This window comes from Triticum dicoccoides, chromosome 5A (assembly GCF_002162155.2).
Source record: "Triticum dicoccoides isolate Atlit2015 ecotype Zavitan chromosome 5A, WEW_v2.0, whole genome shotgun sequence".
NCBI lineage: Eukaryota > Viridiplantae > Streptophyta > Magnoliopsida > Poales > Poaceae > Triticum > Triticum dicoccoides.
This window is the reverse complement of record NC_041388.1, coordinates 182,994,945-183,017,173: the sequence shown is the minus strand read 5'-3', so window position 1 is coordinate 183,017,173 and position 22,229 is coordinate 182,994,945.

The window sequence follows — 22,229 nt, the reverse complement described above, 5'->3', positions numbered from 1 at the left end:
ACGGCCTAAGTTGAGCAATATTCCAGGGCCGGCGGGTCTCTTCCTCCGACGTGTGTGAGTCCTTGTGGTCTCGAACATCGATAAGGTAATATGACCCGTTGTTTACATTCTTGCTGACCACAAAGGGTCCTTCCCAAGGTGGGGATAATTTGCGCATATCAGTCTCATCCTGGATAAGCCGGAGCACCAGATCGCCTTCTTGAAAAGTTCTGGTTTTAACCCGTCGGATGTGATAACGGTGCAGATCTTGCTGGTAAATCACCGAACGAGCCGTTGTTATTTCACGCTCCTCATCCAACAGGTCAAGTGCTTCTTGACGCGCTCTTTCATTGTCAGCTTCAACATAAGCCGCCACACGAGGTGAGTCATGACGGATGTCACTAGGGAGAACTTCCTCTGCTCCATAAACCATGGAGAAAGGTGTATATCCCATAGATCTGTTTGGGGTGGTATTGATGCTCTAAAACACGGAAGGTAGCTCCTCCACCCAACAACCCTGCATCCTCTGCAGGGGAATCATAATTCGGGGTTTGATGCCTTTCAAGATCTCTTGGTTTGCCCTCTCAGCTTCACCATTGGATTGGGGGTGAGCTACTGACGATACATCAAGCTGGATATGCTCACGTTGACAGAATTCTTCCATAGCACCCTTAGAGAGATTAGTGCCATTGTATGTTATAATGTTGTGTGGAAAGTCAAAACGGAAGATCACCTTTTTCATGAATTGAACCGTCGTTGCTGCATCACACTTACTGACTGGCTCTGCCTCTACCCATTTAGTGAACTTATCAACCGCCACCAACAGGTGGGTCTTCTTGTCCTTGGATCTTTTGAAAGGTCCAACCATATCAAGCCCCCAAACTGCAAACGGCCAAGTAATTGGAATCATCCTCAATTCTTGAGTCGGCACATGGACTCGTCGTGCAAATTTCTAACATCTGTCACACCTGCTGACGAGGTCCTCTGCATCAGCATGAGCTGTTAACCAATAAAACCCATGATGGAAAGCTTTGGCCACGAGGGATTTTGAACCGTCATGATGACCACAATCTCCTTCATGAATATCTCGTAAGATCTAACAGCCCTCTTCTGGAGAAACACAACGTTGAAACGCCCCTGTGACACTGCGATGATGTAACTCTCCATTAACAATTGTCATTGACTTAGACCGCCGGGTTATCTGCCTGGCTAAGGTTTCATCCTCAGGTAACTCGCCTCGGGTCATATAAGCCAAGTAAGGTACTGTCCAATCCGGGATTACATGAAGAGCCGCCACCAACTGAGCTTTCGGGTTAGGAATAGCCAAATCCTCCTATGTAGGTAACTTGACCGACGGGTTATGCAAAACATCAAGAAAGACATTAGGCGGCACTGGTTTACGTTGAGAACCCAACCGGCTTAAAGCATCCGCCGCTTCATTTTTCTTGCGATCAATGTGCTCAACTTGATAGCCCTTGAAATGACCAGCAATACCATCCACCTCTCATCGATAAGCCGCCATGAGTGGATCCTTAGAATCCCAAGTACCAGAGACTTGCTGAGACACCAAGTCTGAGTCGCCAAAGCACCTAACCCAGCTTAAATTCATCTCCTTAGCCATCTGAAGACCGTGGAGTAAGGCCTCATATTCAGCTGCATTGTTAGTACAAGGAAACATCAAACGGAGAACATAACAAAATTTATCACCTCGAGGGGAAGCAAGAATAACTCCAGCCCCCGAGCCCTTCAATTGCCTGGACCCATCAAAGTGAATAGTCCAGTATGTGTTATTTGGCTTTTCCTTAGTCATCTGCAGCTCTGTCCAATCATTGATGAAATCCACCAGCGCTTGAGACTTGATGGCCATGCGAGGCACATATTTTAACCCGTGAGGTCCAAGCTCAATAGCCCATTTAGCAACCCGGCCAGTTGCCTCCCTGTTTTGGATGATATCTTCCAAAGGAGCAGAACTAACCACAGTGATAGGATGACCCAGAAAATAGTGTTTAAGCTTCCGGCTGGCTAAGAACACCCCATATACAAGCTTCTGCAGTGTGGATATCTCTGCTTGGACTCAATAAGCACCTCGCTGATATAGTAAACCGGTCGTTGAACCGGATATTCCTTGCATGCCTCCTTTCTTTCTACCACAATGGCAACATTGACAGCCCGGCTATTAGCATCCACATATAACAACAAAGGCTCCTTATCAGTAGGGGCAGCAAGCACGGGCGGCTCAACCAACCGCTTCTTTAAATCCTCAAGCGATGCGTTAGCAACATTACTCCAGACAAAATTATCTGTCTTTTTCATCATATGATATAGACGGGTGGCCTTTTCTCCCAACCGGCTTACGCCACAATACGACCTGCCAGACGTTGCACATCATTGATACACGTCGGCTTAGCCAGAGAAGTGATGGCTTTGATCTTCTCCGGATTAGCTTCAATTCCTCTGTTAGACACCAAAAAACCCAGGAGCTTGCCTGCCGGCACACCAAAAACGCACTTGGCTGGGTTAAGCATCATCTTGTAAACCCGGATATTATCAAAGGTTTCCTTTAAATCATCTATCAATGTCTCTTTTTCTCTGGATTTCACCACAATGTCATCCACATAAGCATGAACATCACGCCCGATTTGGTTATGAAGGCAATTTTGCACACATCTCTGAGAAGTGGCCTAGGCACTCTTGAGCCCAAAAGGCATAGACACATAGCAGAAGGCTCCAAAGGGAGTTATGAAAGTTGTCTTCTCCTGGTCCTTAACTGCCATTTTGATCTGATGATAACCAGAATAAGCATCCAAAAAACTCAAACGCTCACAACCCGCCATAGCATCAATAATCTGATCAATACGAGGGAGAGCAGAAGGATCAGCTGGACAAGCCATGTTTAAATCTGTGTAGTCCACACACATACGCCAAGTGCCGTTCTTCTTAAGCACCAGCACTGGGTTAGCCAACCACTCAGGATGGAAAACTTCAGTGATAAACCCAGCTGCCAAGATCCGGGCTAGTTCTTCTCTGATGGACTTCCGTCTCTCCTCATTAAAACGACAAAGAAACTGTTTGACCGGCTTAAACTTTGGATCAATATTCAGAGTGTGCTCAGTGAGGTCTCCCGGTACACCCGGCATGTCTGAAGGCTTCCATGCAAAGATGTCCCGGTTCTCATGGATGAACTTGATGAGCGTGCTCTCCTATGTCAGATCCAGATTGGCATTGATGCTGGACTACTTGGATGAGTCGCCAGGAACAAAATCAACCATCTTGGTATCATATGTTGATTTAAACTTTAAAACCGGATCATGCTCTATGGTTGGCTTTTTCAGAGATGTCATATCTGTCGGATCAACATTGTCCTTGTAAAACTTTAACTCCTCCGTTGCACAAACCGACTCAGCATAAGCCGCATCCCCTTCTTGACATTCCAGAGCTATCTTACAGCTCCCATGCACTATAATGGTTCCTTTGTGACCCGGCATCTTGAGCTGCAGATACACGTAGCACGGCCGCGCCATGAACTTGGCATAAGCCGGCCGCCCAAACAAAGCGTGATACGGGTTGTGGATCTTGACCACTTCAAAGGTCAACGTCTCTGACCTAGAGTCATGATCATCTCCAAAAACAACTTCCAGAGCTATCTTACCAACTGGATATGCCGACTTACCAGGCACCACACCATGAAAAACAGTGTTTGACGGCTTAAGATTTTTATCAGTCAACCCCATGCGAAGGAAAGTTTCATAATAAAGGATATTGATGTTGCTCCCTCCGTCCATGAGTACTTTGGTAAACTTATACCCTCCAACCTGAGGCGCAACCACCAAAGCCAAATGACCCGGATTATCAACCCAGGGCGGGTGATCTTCCCGACTCCAAATGATGGGTTGCTCAGACCAACACAGATAACGAGGAACCGCTGGTTCAATAGCATTGACTAATCTCTTATGAAGCTTCTGGTCATGCTTACACAAGCTAGTGGTAAACACATGATATTGCCCACTATTCAACTGCTTCGGGTTGCTCTGATAACCAGACTGTTGCTACTATTGACCCCCCTGATTACTCTGCTGGTTGTAACCACCCTGGTTGTTGTGATTACCTTGATTTCCTTGGAATCCAGAATTAGAGCCGCCACCACCATAACCCGGACCGTGAGAGCCGGGCCCAGAACCGCCACCTGGCCCATGGCTGTCATGAAAAACATTTGAATTATTGTACTCCTTCATAATGTGACAATCCTTCCATAGGTGCCCGGATGGTCTTTCTTTCGTACCATGTTTTGGGCAAGGCTGATTCAACATATGTTCAAGACTGATACTGGATCCTCCGGCCCGTGGGGGCGGTTTACCCTTACGATGCTAACCATTATTCTGTGCATTGGTGTTAGCCACAAAGTCAAAACTATTATCATCCTTGCGCTTACCGTTGCCTCCCTGGTTATACTACTGCCCCCTAGCGTTGTTGTTCTTTCTTCCCTTCCCCGGCTTTTCATCATCAGACTCGGGGTCCTTGGTACTATCAGAGTCAGCATACTTAACGAGAGCCGCCATGAGCGTCCCCATGTCATTGCAATGACGTTTGAGCCGCCCTAGCTTCTGCTTTAAGGGCATGAAACGACAATTGTTCTCTAACATCAACACTGCTGAGTCGGCATTGATGCGATCCGACGAGTGCAAGATTGTTGAGACCCGGCGCACCCGATGGGTTGTTGACTCACCTTCTTCTTGAACGCAGGAAGCTAGATCCACAATTGACATGGGTTGTCTACATGTGTCTTTGAAGTTCTGGATGAATCGGGCCTTTAACTCGGCCCATGACCCGATGGAGTTAGCAGGGAGCCCCTTCAACCAAGTGCGAGCCGTTCCTTCCAACATCAGGGGGAAATATTTAGCACGTGCAGCCTCGCTAACATCCAGCAATTCCATAGCCATCTCATAACTCTCAATCCACGCCTCAGGACTTAATCGACTGTATAGTTAGGCACCTTGCGAGGACCTTTGAAGTCCCTGGGCAGGCGCTCATTACACAGATCCATCACTAAGCATGGCACGCCCAAGTTTCTAAAGGTCACACATGGCTCCACAGAGGTGGTGGGACGAACCGGAGTTGGTTGACGAGCCGCATACTGAGCCGCCAGCTTGGCCTCTCGACGCGCTCTACCTTGATCCACTATGTTCTGAGCATTAGCACCGCCACCCGGCGGGTCATGTCCACAGGGCGGGTTATGGTTCCGCCCACTGCTTGATAGAGCCGGCTCATCAATATGCCTGCTGTAACTCTAGCGTGGGCGAGGGGTGGAATGAACCATATCATTGTTGTAAGAATAAGCCTTCTGCTGAAGCAGCGCTGTCTGGAGGAGATCTCTAGCCCTCCGTGTTTCAACCGCTGCTGGTGACTCACCTTCATCCGGGATAGCTGCCAATCGTGACGCCGCAGCAATCATGTTATCCAAAGGGTTAGAGTAATGACCCGGTGGTGTCGGCACATGTTGCGGCGGGTTATTATTCTGACGAGGCGGGTCCATCGTGCATGGCTGAACCGGCATACCCGTCCCAGGCGCTTTGACCCGGTTTGCTACTGTCGGGTTACTGGTTCCTACTCCTGGCGTGTTAAAGAGATTATTGCCTCATAAACTAAAGGTAGAGGGGTCTAATGCCTCCTTCCCATGACTTCATTGGAAGCGTTCTGGTCTAGTATGAGCCTGTAAGATTGTGACTGGATCCGTTGAGCCTGAGCATCCAAAGCGGTCCGCACCTCGGCCATCCTAGCATTTTCTGCGTTTAGCTCCTCCTTGGCCTGCGCTATCTCATCACACGTTTTTATGATTGCCGCATTATGCTGATCTTGATCCGCCGGGTTTACCACCGCTGTTAACAGAGTTGTCAGCTTATCTAGCAAGTCAGTTAAAGCTTGAGCCGGCGGGCGCTCAGGGCCTCCTGCCCTGGTAGCTGCTGCCGCTGCTGACCCGAAAATTAACTCCGCTGACATAGATGAACGCTGCACGGGCTATGTACTGGCCATGACGATTGCCACCCGATTCGGCGGCTCACAGGGGTCCGGAATACTGTCGCCATTGGAACAGCCCCCAAGCCGGACGTCTGGCAGTTGATACAGTGACTCTGTCTCACCGGTGGATGAATCGCCATCAGAGTAAAGGACGGTCTCATCACTAGATGTTGTCCTATCCTCAGATTCCACACCATGGATAAATCCCACGAAGACACGATTCATGGCAGGCCGAACCCGGGCGGGTCTCGCACGCTGAGCCGTCTCGACGATGTCGGTGCAGATATCTGGCTCAGGGCCTGGTTCGCCGATCTTGCCAATGAAGACGTGGATTCCGCCGAAGGAGACCCGGTACCCGTACTCGATTGAGCCGGCATCGGGGCCCCAGCCCGCGTCATCGATTTAGAGCTTGACGCGACGACTCTTGGTCATCTGGCCCATAGCGTATCCCTTGATCCCTTCGAAGTTTCCCTTTAAGAACTCGAAACCATCGTGCGATAGCCCCACGGTGGGCGCCAATTGTCATGGAATTGTCACAGCAGATGTCCTAGTGTGAGGACTTAGTCGTGGAGCCATCGCGTTGAGGTTAGCTTAAAGGGGTTAATCAGGATAAAGGACACGAGGAGTTTATACTGGTTCGGCCCCTTACGATGAAGGTAAAAGCCTAGTCCAGTTTGTAGTTGGTATTGCTAGGGTTTCGATGAGCAGGGAGCGAATACGCTTGACCCGGCTCCCGATCTATTGTTTCTTGTCCTAAGCCGCCACTAGGTTGTCCCCTTATATACACGGGTTGACGCCCTGCGGCCCTCAGAGTCTTGGCTGGTTTATACAACGTATCCGGCTCGGTGACCTTTCTTACATATCTTACAGTACAAGTTTACATACATGGCGGTTTATAATCATGGGCCTTAAGCCGCCTTCGGATCTGGGCCCTCTACTAAGCCTATCTATGAACTGCCATATGATTTTGGGCTTCCTTGTGATGAATCGTCATAGGGATGACCCAGCCCATCCTGGGCGGGTCATACTTAATAGTTATATCCCCAACACCTGCGAAGGGGGAAACATCCGGGAAAGTATTCCCTGTGTTTTGCGTTTTCGGACAGAAGAACCGGAGAGGGATGGTTGCAGGTTCGCTATGCTAGGCATGCGTGACGGACAAACAGACTGCGTATTCAGATTTGTCTCAAAATTCTGCGCAACTTTCATGTAGAAAGTATTTTCATCTGATAAACAGTTTTTTATATTAATTATCAAAGTTTTAATTCTTTTTTTAGAATTTACGGAATTAAATTAATTAGAAAATATAATTATGATGCCAGTGTGATGTCATCATGATGTCAGCAGTCAACAGTGCGTTTGACTGGGTCAACTGATGCGTGGGGCCAGATCGTCTATGACAGACTAACTAACTAACAGATTAATTAGATTAGTTAGTTAATTAGATTAACTAACACAGGTTAATTAAGTTAATTAATCATCCTAATTAATTAATTATTAATTATTTTATTTTTAGTATTCATTTTGTTAATGTTCTAGGCGATGGGCCCCCACGTCTGTGGCTTAGGGTGAACCTTAACGGGCGTGCAGGTTATGGGGACTGGCATCGCCCGTGCGAAGACCAAGCCCGACTTGGGGGGCAAGGCAAGGCGAGGTCGTGGCCTCGCGGGGGCGATGGCGCGCGGCAGCAGAGACCGATGCGGGGCGGCGATGGCCGGGACAGGCGCGGCCCGGTGCGATGGCAGCAGTGCTGCAGGAGGTAGCAGGCAGGTGAGGCACCGTCGCGCGAGGCGGGGACCGGTGAGGTATGGCGCGCGGCAAGGGACGGGGATGGATCGCGGCGACCGCAGCGCGGTTGGCCGGATCGATGGCGGCGAACAGCAGGGCAGAGGGAGGGGCCGGCGGCAGCACGATCGGTGTGGCAAGCGAGCTGCAGAGCAGTGGCGGCGAGCGAGCGTAAGGGAGGTGCGGGGCAGAAGCAGCAACAACAGTCAGTTGCGGCAGGGGAGCACAACGCGTGGGTAGTGGGGCACGGGCGAGGTCGTGAGCGCGTTCAGGGGTGCCGGGCATGGCGGCCGACGTGGTGAGGGCGCGGGCGAGCGGTGGACGGCGCCGGTGACCGAGATCAAGGGGAGAGGAGGCCAGTGGTCTCAACAGCATTGCAGGGGTACAGTCGTCAAGGCTTGATGAAGACTGCTCGGGGAAGCGGTTGGGGACGGCGAGGTTGAGGCAGAGGAGCTCTGGCGAGGTTGCTCCGGCGAACGGCGACGGCGTGGTGGTCCTTCTTGCGGCGGCGGTTGGCGGTGACTGGCACGGTGGCCTCGGGCGAGGGCAGTGGGGATCGATTCCCCGATCCATATCGGATCGGGAAGGGGGGAGAGAACGAGGGAGTGGGGGAAGTGGTGTAGTCAGGGGGTTAGGGTTTCAGGGTAGTGGGCATTAAGGGGAGTGGGGTGGGCCGACCTAGTTAGTGGGCTGGTCGGCTGGGCCGTCTTGTCCAGTTGGTCGGGGGTTCCTTTTCTTTTATATATTTTTGTTTTTATCTTTTTCCTTTTATTTATTTTACATTTTACTATTTTACAAAATTATAGTTTTTAAAAAATACAAAAGTTGTATCTAAAATAGTACTAACAAATATGCCACTACCACAACTAACTTAGAACCTAAAATAAAATAGTTTTTAATTGTATATTTTTAAGGCATTTAAATAATTGTTTTTGCTACTGTTTTGTTCATTTTAGAGCATTTAAACATTTCATAAAAGTGTGGTTTCTCCACCATAATTACCTATGCATTATTTGGCACAACCCAAACATTTTAGTTTTAAGATTTGAAATCCTTTTATCATTTGCCTTTATTTTAAATTTGAATTCGAACGCGATTGAATCATCGCAAGGTTAACAATAGTAATCGAGGTGACGTGGCATCATTAGAAGATGTTCACTGTAGCTTAATTATCCAGGCATTACAAATGGGGTAGTCGAAAGAAAGAACCATACTCTAACTGATTTGGTTAACGCCATGTTAGACACATCGGGTCTCTCCAAGGCATGGTGGGGAGAGGCGATATTGACTGCATGTCATGTCCTAAACCGAGTTCCCACAAAGAACAAAGAGATGACTCCATTCGAGGAATGGGAGAAGAAAAGGTTAAAATTCTCATGGAGGTGGCGTTGTTTCTTGGAAGTCTTGCAAGCAAACTATCTTAACGAGGTCAACAATCAAAGCAGAACTCACAACACTAGATAAAACTACGGTAGAGGCAGTTTGGCTCTGTCCGCTCTTGAATGACTTGCTGGTTGTTGAGAAACATGTACCGGGTATCCTTATGAACTGCGACAACTAAACTGTGATTGCTAAAGTGAGCAGCTCAAAGGATAACATGAAGTCATCAAGACATGTTCAGAGAAGGTTAAAGTCTGTCAGGAAAATGAAAAACTCTGGATTTATTATAACACCCTCGATGCGACTATATCTCCCACGTGTCGAGGCACGACTTAGAGGCATAATCGCATTAAAGGCATATGTCGCAAGTTAGGCAATCTTCACAACATCCCATGTAATATAGATAATAAAAGGGAAGATAACATAGTTGGCTTACACTCGCCACGTCAATCAAGTACATAAATAACATTACATAATTCAAACACTCATGGCCCGACTACGGCTCCAAAATAAAAGAGAACCCAACATGCAACACGGTCCCGATCACCCCCAACTGGGCACCACTACTGATCATCAGGGAAGGAAACATAGTAACGTTGAGAGTCCTCGTCGAACTCCCACTTGAGCTCGAGCACGTAACCTGGAGCGGAATCATCAGGCCCTGCATCTGGTGTAATAGTAATCTGTGAGCCACAGGCACTCAGCAATCTCGCACCCTCGCGATCAAGACTAGTTAAGCTTATAGGTAAGGCAAGGTAAAATATGTGGAGCTGCAGCAAGCGACTAGCATATATGGTGGCTATCATGTTCACAAAAGAGAGCGAGAAGAGGAGGCAAAGCGCGAGCGAGAAACTAGAGAGCAACCTGCGCAAACATTACTCCAACACCATGTCCGCTTCCCGGACTCCGCCGAGAAGAGGCCATCACGGTAACACACTCAGTTGATTCATGTTAATTAGGTTAAGGTTCAAGTTATCTACAACCGGACATTAACAAATTCCCATCTGCCCATAACCACGGGCACGGCTTTCGAAAGTTCAAATCCCTGCAGGGGAGTCCCAACTTAGCCCATGACAAGCTCTCATGGTCAACGAAGGAATAGACCTCCTCCCAAGATGTTCCGATCAGACTCGGTATCTCGGTTCTTCAAGACACTTCGACAGGTTAAAACAAGACCAGCAACACCACCCAGATGTGCCGACAAATCCCGATAGGAGCTGCACATATCTCGTTCTAAGGGCACACCGGATGAGCAAGACGTCGGGTAGGCCAGCCCAGAGTGGCCCCTGGTAGCCCCGGACATCGCTCGGTTGGACCAACACTCAGAGGAGCACTGGCCCGGGGGGGCTAAAATAAGATGACCCTCGGGCTCCGGAAACCCAAGGGAAAAGAGGCTAGGTGGCAAATGGTAAAACCAAGGTTGGGCATTGCTGGAAAATCTTTACTCAAGGCGAACTATCAATGGGTTCACATTATAACCCAACCACGTAAGGAACGCAAAATCCAGAAACATAACACCGATATGACGGAAACTAGGGCAGAAAGAGTGGAACAAAACACTAGGCGAGAGGCCGAGCCTTCCACCCTTTACCAAGTATATAGATGCATTAAGATAACAAGATAATATAATGATATCCCAACAAGTCAATAAATGTTCCAACAAGGAACGGCCTCCAATCTTCACCTGCGACTAGCAACGCTATAAGAGGGGCTGAGCAAAGCGGTAACATAGCCAATCAACGGTTTGCTAGGACATGGTGGGTTAGAGGTTTGACATGGCAATTTGGGAGGCTTGAAAGCAAGTGGTAGGCATCGTAGCATTGGCATAGAAAAAGAGCGAGCATCTAGCAAAGCAAAGATAGTAGTGATTTCGAGGGTATGATCATCTTGCCTGCACAGTTGTCAGAGTTGACTGGATCCTCGAAAGGAAACTCAACGGGCTCCTCGTTAGCGAACTCGTCTCCCGGCTCTACCCAAACAAGACAAACAAGCAACAAGGACACAATCAACCACGTGCAAAGCTCAAACAATAGGATGCAAGGATGGTATGCTATGCGGGATGCGATGCGGGATGCATATGCAAGATTTGACAAGGGATGCATGAACCTGGCCTCAACTTGGGAATCCAAGTGTGCCACTGGAAAGATGATATGAAATCGCTTGAAAACGATATAAAGAACGCCGAAATCAGAGTTACGGTTTGGAAATGGCAAACAAAACAAATATGACACCGGTCTGCGATTTACAGCAAGTAGCCATCTAAAAGCAATGAGATGAACAAGCTACAGCACTCAAACATGGCATAAAAATACATGGCAGGGATGCATTCATGATGCTTAACAAAATCCTAGCACTGAGCTACGGCCAAATCATCCATTAACAGGTTCAAACAAGCATGGCAAAAATGCATATGGCAAACAGATTTCAGACTTAGTGAAATTAACACTTGTCTTGAATTTCAGATCAGGTAGCACACTTCGGAGCAACACAACTACATGCTACAGGACCTGAACATGGCAAAGTAAAGAATGTCATGGAGCTACTCAAAGAGCTTAACAAAAGTCCCTTAGTGACCTTGAGCCAAAAGGGATCAGAAAATACAATTGCAAGCATGTGAACATGGCAAAAAAACATAATCAGTTATCAGACTTAGTGAAAACTGGAGCATGCTGAAAACAGATATCAAGTAGGCATGTTTACAAGCTCGATGCACTCACTACGGAGCAAGTCATGATAACCTAAGCATACACCCATCAAGAAGACACAAAATGCAAGCTAGACATGGCAAGAACAATAGCATAGCATGCACGGATCAACCACAACATCCTCGGCAAAATCGCTAACTAGTAGACAATCTGCCCAGATTCACAAAGTAGCAAAAGTAGAGCTCGATTGACTCAAGCTAGGGTGCTCCATAATTTCAAACAAAGACATGGATGGATAGAGAACTACAAGATTAACAAAACATCCTTACTGATCATCCTCAAAAGAGGCACGGATCACTAGGAAACAACATGAACATATGGCCATATGAGATAAACAGCTCAAGGACTTAGTGGAAATGCTAAGTCCCTGAAATCAGCACTAACAAGTGCACCACTTTGCAAGCTTGTACTAGTCACCACACACATCACAAAAATAAATGGATTGCACCTATGGAAAGAGGACAAAACCCTTAACAAAACATATGTAGAACTCACGGGCATATCGTGCACACAATAATTATGGCAAAAATGACAAATATCTAAATGGAGTAGCAGATCTGACAATTATCTCAAGTAGCCCTCTTCTAACAGCATTTCGGGCATCAAGATGAACTCAGATGAAAATTATGCAATGGAATGATATGATGTACTCTCTGAGATGAACATTTTGATATGCTATATGCCAAAAATAGTGTTACGGTTGCGGAGTTACGGCACGATGAACAGGAGCAAATGAACTAGGGTTTCGCGCAAAAAGTCAACCCGAGACAAATCCGGATCTCAGATCTGCACGCTTTACGAGGATGGCCGGCGCTGGAGTTCGCGCTCGCCGGAGCTGCGGGGCGTCACCGGAGTCGAGGGAGAGACGGAGAGGGGCCGGATCCGGCATGGGGGACGCGGCGAGGCGGCACGGACGCCGAGGCGGCACGGACGCCAAGGCGGCACGGACGCCGAGGCGGCCGCGGGCGGCGCGGGTGGCGGGCAGCGACCGGCCGGGCAGCGGGCGGTGGGCGGCGCGCGCGCCGACGGGGAGGCGGCGTGGAGGCGGCGGCGAGCTCCGGCCGGGCGGGGTCGGGCGGCGCCTCGGGCGCGAGGAGGCGGGGCGAGGGAGCGGGCCGCGGGGGCCGGCCTTGGGCTTCCCGGGCCCGGGCGGCACGGCGATCTGGGGACCGGGCGCGGGCGAATGGAGCGATGCCACGTGGTGGCGGCAGTGGGATTTTTCGTCCGGCGGCAGGCGGACACGTCCGGCCGCGTGGAGGGGAGAGGGATCTAGGGTTTCATCCGGATTTGGACGGGGAGGCACTAATTTATAGGTAGAGGGAGCTAGGAGACTCAGAATGAGGTGCGGTTTTCGGCCACGCGATCGTGATCAAATGCTCTAGAAGATGGAGAGGGTTTTGGTGGGTTTTGGGCCAAAATGTAGGGGTGTTGGGCTGCAACACACACGAGGCCTTTTCGGTCCCTCGGTTAACCGTTGGAGCATCAAACGAAGTCCAAATGGTACGAAACTTGACAGGCGGTCTACCGGTAGTAAACCAAGGCCGCTTGGCAAGTCTCGGCCAATCCGGAAAGGTTTAATCCCCACACACGAAAGAAAGGTAGAAATGACCACCGGAGGAGAACGGAGCGCCGGAATGCAAAACGGACAACGGGGAAAATGCTCGAATGCATGAGATGAACACGTATGCAAATGCAATGCACATGATGACATGATATGAGATGCATGACAAAGATAGCAACACACGGAGACAAAAACCCGAACCCGAGAAAATAAAATGACTTAACGCCAAAAACGGCAAGAGTTGGAGTACAAATTGGGAAAGTTACATCCGGGGTGTTACAACACTCCACCACTACAAAAGGATCTCGTCCCGAGATCTAGGACTGAAAGAACGTCGGGTACTCAGAACGGAGGTGATCCTCGCGTTCCCAGGTAGCTTCACGGTCGGAATGGTGTGACCACTTGACTTTGAGGAATTTGATTGACTTGTTGCGAGTCTTGCGTTTAGTCTCTTCAAGAATAGCAACTGGGTGCTCACGATAAGAAAGATCTTCTTGGAGCTCAATGTCCTCGAAGTTGACGGTGCGGTCAGGAGTCTTGAAGCACTTCCGAAGCTGAGAGACATGGAACACGTCATGAACATTTGCAAAGTTTGAAGGAAGCTCGAGTTGATAGGCGAGGTCGCCTCTCTTGCTAACAATCTTGAAAGGTCCCACGTATCTAGGGGCAAGCTTCCCTTTGATACCGAAGCGACGAGTACCTTTCATTGGAGAGACGCGGAGGTAAACATGATCTATAATCTCGAAAGCCAAATCATGGTGCTTACTATCATAGTAGCTCTTCTGACGGGATTGGGCTGCTTTGAGGTTATCTCGAATGACTTTGCACATTTCCTCTGCCTCTGTGATTAAGTCATTACCCAAAAGCAGACGTTCACCGGTTTCAGACTAGTTGAGAGGGGTGCGGCACTTCCTGCCATATAGAATTTCAAATGGGGCCTTGCCTGAACTTGCTTGAAAACTATTGTTGTAGGAGAATTCAGCATAAGGAAGACAATCCTCCCACTTCATGCCGAAGGAGATCACACAAGCCCTGAGCATATCTTCAAGAATCTGGTTGACACGCTCGACTTGACCGCTAGTTTGAGGATGGAAAGTTGTGCTGAAGCGGATGTTAGTGCCCATGGCCTTCTGAAAAGAATCCCAAAACTTGGAGGTAAAGATGCTGCCACGGTCTGAAGAGATCACTTGAGGAATACCGTGTAGAGAGGCAATACGAGAGGTATAGAGTTCCGCCAATTGAGCTGAAGTGATTGACTCTTTGATAGGTAGAAAGTGAGCCACTTTGGTGAGTTTGTCGATGACAACGAATATAGCATCATTGCCACGCTTGGACTTTGGAAACCCAGTCACGAAGTCCATCTCAATGTGGTCAAACTTCCATTCTGGAATGGCAAGAGTTTGGAGGAGACCCGTTGGCCTTTGATGTTTTGCCTTCACTCTTCTGCAGACATCACATTCATTCACGAATTGAGCAATCTCGCGCTTCATTCGAGTCCACCAATAAGCCTGCTTGAGGTCCTGATACATCTTCGTGCTCCCAGGGTGGATGGACAGGAGAGAATTGTGAGCCTCGTTCATGATCACTTTATGGAGGTCACCTTTGGGCACAACAATACGATCCTCGAAGAAGAGAGTATCTTTGTCATCAAGGCGGTAGCACTTGTACTTGGGTTGACTCTTGGCAATCCCAACCTTCACCTTTTTCACCATAGCATCAAGAAGTTGGGCTTGGCGAATCTGATCTTCCAAGGTAGGAGAGACTTGAAGGTTGGCGAGGAAACCTTGAGGAACAACTTGCAGATTAAGTTTGCGGAAAGCTTCACAAAGCTCGGGTTGATAAGGCTTGAGAATCAGACTGTTGCAGTAAGCTTTCCTACTCAATGCGTCAGCAATCACATTGGCCTTGCCTGGAGTATACTCGATACTCGGATTATACTCTTGAATCATTTCGACCCATCGAGTTTGCCTGAGGTTGAGATTAGGCTGAGTGAAAATGTACTTGAGACTCTTGTGATCAGTGAAAATGTCCATTTTTCTTCCCAATAGAAGATGTCTCCAAGTCAAAAGAGCATGCACAACTGCCGCCAACTCGAGATCATGAGTGGGGTAGTTCTTCTCATTAGGCTTCAACTGGCGAGAGGTATAAGCAACAACTTTCTTCTCTTGCATCAATACTGCACCAAGACCTTGGAGAGAGGCATCACAAAAGACCTCGTATGGCTTGGATTCATCAGGCGGAGTCAGAACTGGAGCAGTGATCAATTTCTCTTTCAAGGTGTTGAAAGCAATGTCACACTCCGGAGACCAAACGTACTTGACGTGCTTCTGGAGAAGATTAGAGAGAGGCTTCGCGATCTTAGAAAAGTTTTCAACGAATCTTCGTTAATAGCTTGCAAGACCGAGGAAGCTACGGAGTTGCTTCACGTTCTGAGGAGGTTCCCAATTCACAATTGCAGACACCTTCTCAGGATTCACCGCAATGCCCTTGGCAGAGATGATATGACCAAGATAAAGAACCTCATCGAGCCAAAATTCACACTTGGAGAACTTGGCGTAGAATTGATGTTCCCTGAGCTTATCAAGAACCAAACGCAAGTGCTTGGCATGATCTTCCTTGTTCTTCGAGAAAACCAGAATGTCGTCGAGATAGACCAAAACGAAGTCATTGGTGTAGGCGTTGAAGATGAAGTTCATCATGCGAGAGAAAGTCGGAGGAGCGTTGACGAGACCAAAAGACATGACAGTGTATTCATATGAACCAAAACTTGTCCTGAAAGCCGTCTTGGGAATATCTTGCTCACGGATTCGAATCTGATGATAACCCATACGGAGGTCAAGCTTGGAGAATACTTGGGCACCTTTGAGTTGTTCGAACAGCTCGTTGATATTGGGAAGTGGATATTTGTTCTTGATGGTCTTCTTGTTCAATGGACGGTAATCAACACAAAGTCGGTCCGTTCCATCCTTCTTCTTCACAAAAAGAACACCACAACCCCACGGAGAAGAACTAGGCCGGATGAGACCCATTCTCTCTTGAATATCGAGTTGCTTCTTCAGCTCCTTCAACTCTTCAGGTCCGAGCTTGTAAGGACGTTTGCACACAAGTTCCGTACCGGGCTCAAGATCAATAACGAATTCAACTGGTCGGTGCGGAGGCATTCCTGGGAGCTCTTCTGGAAAGACGTCTTGATATTCGCAAACGACTGGAATTTGCGAGATAGCATCGAGTTCACCCTTCTCATTGAGAGAAAACAGACGGATTGTATCATCACGAGCGGCAAAGACAATTACATCTTCAGACGAATGAGTCAATTGAATCTGCCTGGCTGCACAATCAAGATGCGCCTTGTGCTTAGAAAGCCAATCCATTCCGAGAATAAGATCAATATCCGAGTTACCAAGAACCATAGGAGAAGAAATAAACTTGTAGTCACCCAACGTGATAGTAACATCCGGAGCCATCATTTTGGTGTTCATGAACAAACCCGGAGAAGAAACCGCTATCAGCTTAGGCAAATCAATAGTATGCACATCATGCATGGATGCAAAAGGCTTCGATAAAAACGATAAAGATGCACCAGTGTCAAAAAGAACTATTGCGGGAATGTCATTAACAGGAAGGTTACCCATGATCACATCTGGTGAGTCCTCTGCCTGAGCTGCATTCAGCAAGTTGACCTTGGCGGACTTGGTGTTATGCTTGATCATAGATGTACTTGCCGATCTGACAGGAGGAGGAGGAGGAAGACGCCTCTGGTTGAAACACTTGTTGGCATAGTGACCCTTCTGTTGGCACTTGTTGCACGTGACCTCTGAAAGCGGACGGTGGTATGGAGCACTCGATCTTGGAGCTTGAGACGAAGTCTTGTTCTGAAATCCAGGTTTGGGTGGGTGGGAAGATCCACTGCCACCTTTGCTCTTCTGCTGATACGGCTGACGGAACGGAGGAGGAGGAAGCCAATACTTCTGCTGCTTAGCCACTTGAGTAGAGGAAGAAGGAGTACCATCTCTGACTCGCTTCTTGGAAGCATCACACCTCAATTGAGCGGCCTCTTGCTTCAATGCCATGTTGTAGAACTCATCGTACCTCAAGGGCTCAAAAAGGACAAGAGCTAGCTGAATTTCTTCTCTGAGACCACCCCTGAACTGGTATATCATGCTCTTCTCATCAGGTACGTCCTGCTTAGCAAAGTGGGCGAGCTTCTGAAACAACTTGTTGTAGTCATAGACAGACAAAGAGCCTTGCTTCAGCTTGCGGAATTCCTCACGCTTGCTTTCAACCACGCTCTGAGGAATATGATGAGCTCTGAAATCTTGACGGAATTCATCCCAGGTGATAACACATCCACCTCTGGAATCCTTGTACTACTGGAACCATTCTGCAGCTTGATTTTTGAGTTGGAAGGAAGCGAACTTGACAAAGTCCTCAGGCCTGACGTTACTGCACTCGAAATGCTTGCACAGATCCACAAGCCAATAGTCAGCATCGGTTGCCTCAACACAATTGCTGAAAGTCTTAGGCCCATTAGCAAGGAACTGGTTGAGTGTAGCAAAGTGATTCTGATTGTTTCCTTGGTTCCCTTGGTTGCCTTGATTGCGCTCTTGAAGAATTTGCATGATCAACTGTGTGTTTGCATTGGTTGCGGCCATCACAGCTTGCCATGAGGAGGTGGAGGTGGTGGCGGATCAGGATTCGGAGTCGTGCGCGTTGGAGGAGCCATCCTGAAGAGGTTGACATCCATTAGCACATTGATAGACAAAAATTGAAGCTGAATCCAACAGAATGAAAATTGCAACATATAGTCTTCACATCCGAACAAAATGAACGAATGCATTCCTCTTGAAATGGTCACATATCCATAAATTGAGAAGCCACTTAGAATTAAGGTAGAGAAATAAATCAACAAGGTACGGATCAAGAACGAATAATCGGTAAGAAATCCCAATCTCAAACCAATATCCGTGGAAGAAGAACTAGAGCTACTAGAATTCCCACCTATGAAACTCCCGAACCTTTCCGGTTATGCAATCAGGTGTTGGGGATACAGGGGAAGCATAATATCTCACCCAAATCTAGCAATTCCTACATCCAGCTGTATCCATCCTTCAACACATAACCGAGAAAAACTTCGGAAATCATCTACCTCAACCTTCGAAAAGCATCCGTTATACAAGTTATGGCGATACTCCCGAACTCCCGCCCCAGTACTGGATGGCGTCGAGGTTATCTCACCAACGAACTGCATAAAAGAGATTTTCGATGTCGGCGTACTAAACTCAGGTATTCCAGAACTGCAACGATAAAATTATGACGAAAACACCTCAGAGCTCAAATCCCCGGGACACTTCCACAAAACCCCTAACAGGAGGCACCAAGACAATGTTCTCATCATAAAACCATCGGAATGATTCCAAGATACCCGCATGATCCTAAAAAAAATCTAGTGAAATTTGAGAAGAGAAGAGTCAAAACTATACGTCAAGATGCCTTACCAGAGCGATGAGGAGACTGGGAAATAAAAAGAATTCCTAAACTCTCCGATATATAATTCCTAAATGACTCAAAACATTTTTTTCTAGACACAACTCGGCCGCTAATAACGATCAAGCAATGGGGCTCCTAAGGTCGGGGAAGGCTCTGATTACCAACTTATAACACCCTCGATGCGACTATATCTCCCACGTGTCGAGGCACGACTTAGAGGCATAATCGCATTGAAGGCATATGTCGCAAGTTAGGAAATCTTCACAACATCCCATGTAATATAGATAATAAAAGGGAAGAAAACATAGTTGGCTTACACTCGCCACGTCAATCAAGTACATAAATAACATTACATCATCCAAACACTCATGGCCCGACTATGGTGCCAAAATAAAAGAGAACCCAACATGCGACACGGTCCCGATCACCCCCAACTGGGCACCACTACTGATCATCAGGGAAGGAAACGTAGTAACGTTGAGAGTCCTCGTCGAACTCCCACTTGAGCTCGAGCGCGTCACCTGGAGCGGAATCATCAGGCCCTGCATCTGGTGTAATAGTAATCTGTGAGCCACAGGGACTCAGCAATCTCGCACCCTCGCGATCAAGACTATTTAAGCTTATAGGTAAGGCAAGGTAAAATATGTGGAGCTGCAGCAAGCGACTAGCATATATGGTGGCTATCCTGTTCGCAAAAGAGAGCGAGAAGAGGAGGCAAAGCGCGAGCGAGAAACTAGATAGCAACCTGCGCAAACATTACTCAAACACCGTGTCCGCTTCCCGGACTCTGCCGAGAAGAGACCATCACGGTAACACACTCAGTTGATTCATTTTAATTAGGTTAAGGTTCAAGTTATCTACAACCAGACATTAACAAATTCCCATCTGCCCATAACCGCGGGCACGGCTTTCGAAAGTTCAAATCCCTGCAGGGGAGTCCCAACTTAGCCCATGACTAGCTCTCACGGTCAACGAAGGAATAGACCTCCTCCCAAGACGTTCCGATCAGACTCGGTATCTCGGTTCTTCAAGACACTTCGACAGGTTAAAACAAGACCAGCAACACCACCCAGATGTGCCGACAAATCCCGATAGGAGCTGCACATATCTCGTTCTCAGGGCACACCGGATGAGCAAGACGTCGGGTAGGCCAGCCCAGAGTTGCCCCTGGTAGCCCCGGACATCGCTCGGTTGGACCAACACTCAGAGGAGCACTGGCCCGGGGGGGCTAAAATAAGATGACCCTCGGGCTCCGGAAACCCAAGGTAAAAGAGGCTAGGTGGCAAATGGTAAAACCAAGGTTGGGCATTGCTGGAAAAGCTTTACTCAAGGCGAACTATCAAGGGGTTCCCATTATAACACAACCGCATAAGGAACGCAAAATCCGGGAACATAACACCGATATGACGGAAACTAGGGCGGCAAGAGTGGAACAAAACACTAGGCGAGAGGCCGAGCCTTCCACCCTTTACCAAGTATATAGATGCATTAAGATAACATAGCAATATAATGATATCCCAACAAATAAATAAATGTTCCAACAAGGAACAACCTCCAATCTTCACCTACAACTAGCAACGCTATAAGAGGGGCTGAGCAAAGCGGTAACATAGCCAATCAACGGTTTGCTAGGACAAGGTGGGTTAGATGTTTGACATGGAAATTTGGGAGGCTTGAAAGCAAGTGGTAGGCATCATAGAATTGGCATAGCAAAAGAGCGAGCAATCTAGCATAGCAAAGATAGTAGTGATTTCGAGGGTATGATCATCTTGCCTGCACAGTTGTCAGAGTTGACTGGATCCTCGAAAGCAAACTCAACGGGCTCGTCATTAGCGAACTCGTCTCCCGGCTCTACCCAAACAAGACAAACAAGCAACAAGGACACAATCAACCACGTGCAAGGATCAAACAAAATGATGCAATGATGATATGCTATGCGGGATGCGATGCGGGATGCATATGCATGATATGACAGGGAATGCATGAACCTGGCCTCAAATTGGGAATCCAAGTGTGCCACTGGAAAGATGAGATGAAATCGCTTGAAAACGATATAAAGAACACCGGAATCGGAGTTATGGTTTGGAAATGGCAAGCGATTCAAATATGACACCGGAATCGGAGTTATGGTTTGGAAACAGCAAGTAGCCATCTAAATGCAACGAGATGAACATGCTACAACACCCAAACATGGCAACAAAATACATGGCAGAGATGCATACAAGAAGTTTAACAAAAGTCTAGCACTGAGCTACGGCCAAATCATCCATTAACAGGTTCAAACAAGCATGGCAAAAATGCATATGGCAAACATATTTCAGACTTAGTGAAATTAACACTTGTCTGGAATTTCAGATCAGGTAGCACACTTCGGAGCAACACAACTACATGCTACAAGACCTGAACATGGCAAAGTAAAGAATGGCATGGAGCTACTCAAAGAGCTTAACAAAAGTCCCTTAGTGACCTTGAGCCAAAAGGGATCAGAAAATACAATTGCAAGCATGTGAACATGGCAAAAAAACATAATCAGTTCTCAGACTTAGTGAAAACCGGAGCATGCTGAAAACAGATATCAAGTAGACATGTTTACGAGCTCGATGCACTCACTACGGAGCAAGTCATGATAACCTAAGCATACACCCATCAAGAATACACAAAATGCAAGCTAGACATGGCAAGAACAATAGCATAGCATGCACGGATCAACTACAACATCCTCGGCAAAATCACTAACTAGTAGACAATCTGCCCAGATTCACAAAGTAGCAAAAGTAGAGCTCGATTGACTCAAGTTAGGGTGCTCCATAATTGCAAACAAAGACATGGATGGATAGAGCACTACAAGATTAACAAAACATCCTTACTGATCATCCTCAAAAGAGGCACGGATCACAATAATTATGGCAAAAATGACAAATATCTAAATGGAGTAGCAGATCTGACAATTATCTCAAGTAGCCCTCTTCTAACAGCATTTCGGGCATCAAGATGAACTCAAATGAAAATGATGCAATGGAATGAAATGGTGTACTCTCTGAGATGAACATTTTGATATGCTATATGCCAAAAACGGAGTTACGGATGCGGAGTTACGGCACGATGAACGGGAGCAAATGAACTAGGGTTTCGGGCAAAAAGTCAACCCGAGACAAATTCGGATCTGAGATCTGCACGCTTTACGAGGATGGCCGGCGCCGGAGTTCGCGCTCGCCGGAGCTGCGGGGCGTCAACGGAGTCGAGGGAGAGACGGAGAGGGGCCGGATCCGGCGTGGGGGAGGCGGCGAGGCGGCACGGACGCCGAGGCGGCCGAGGGCGGC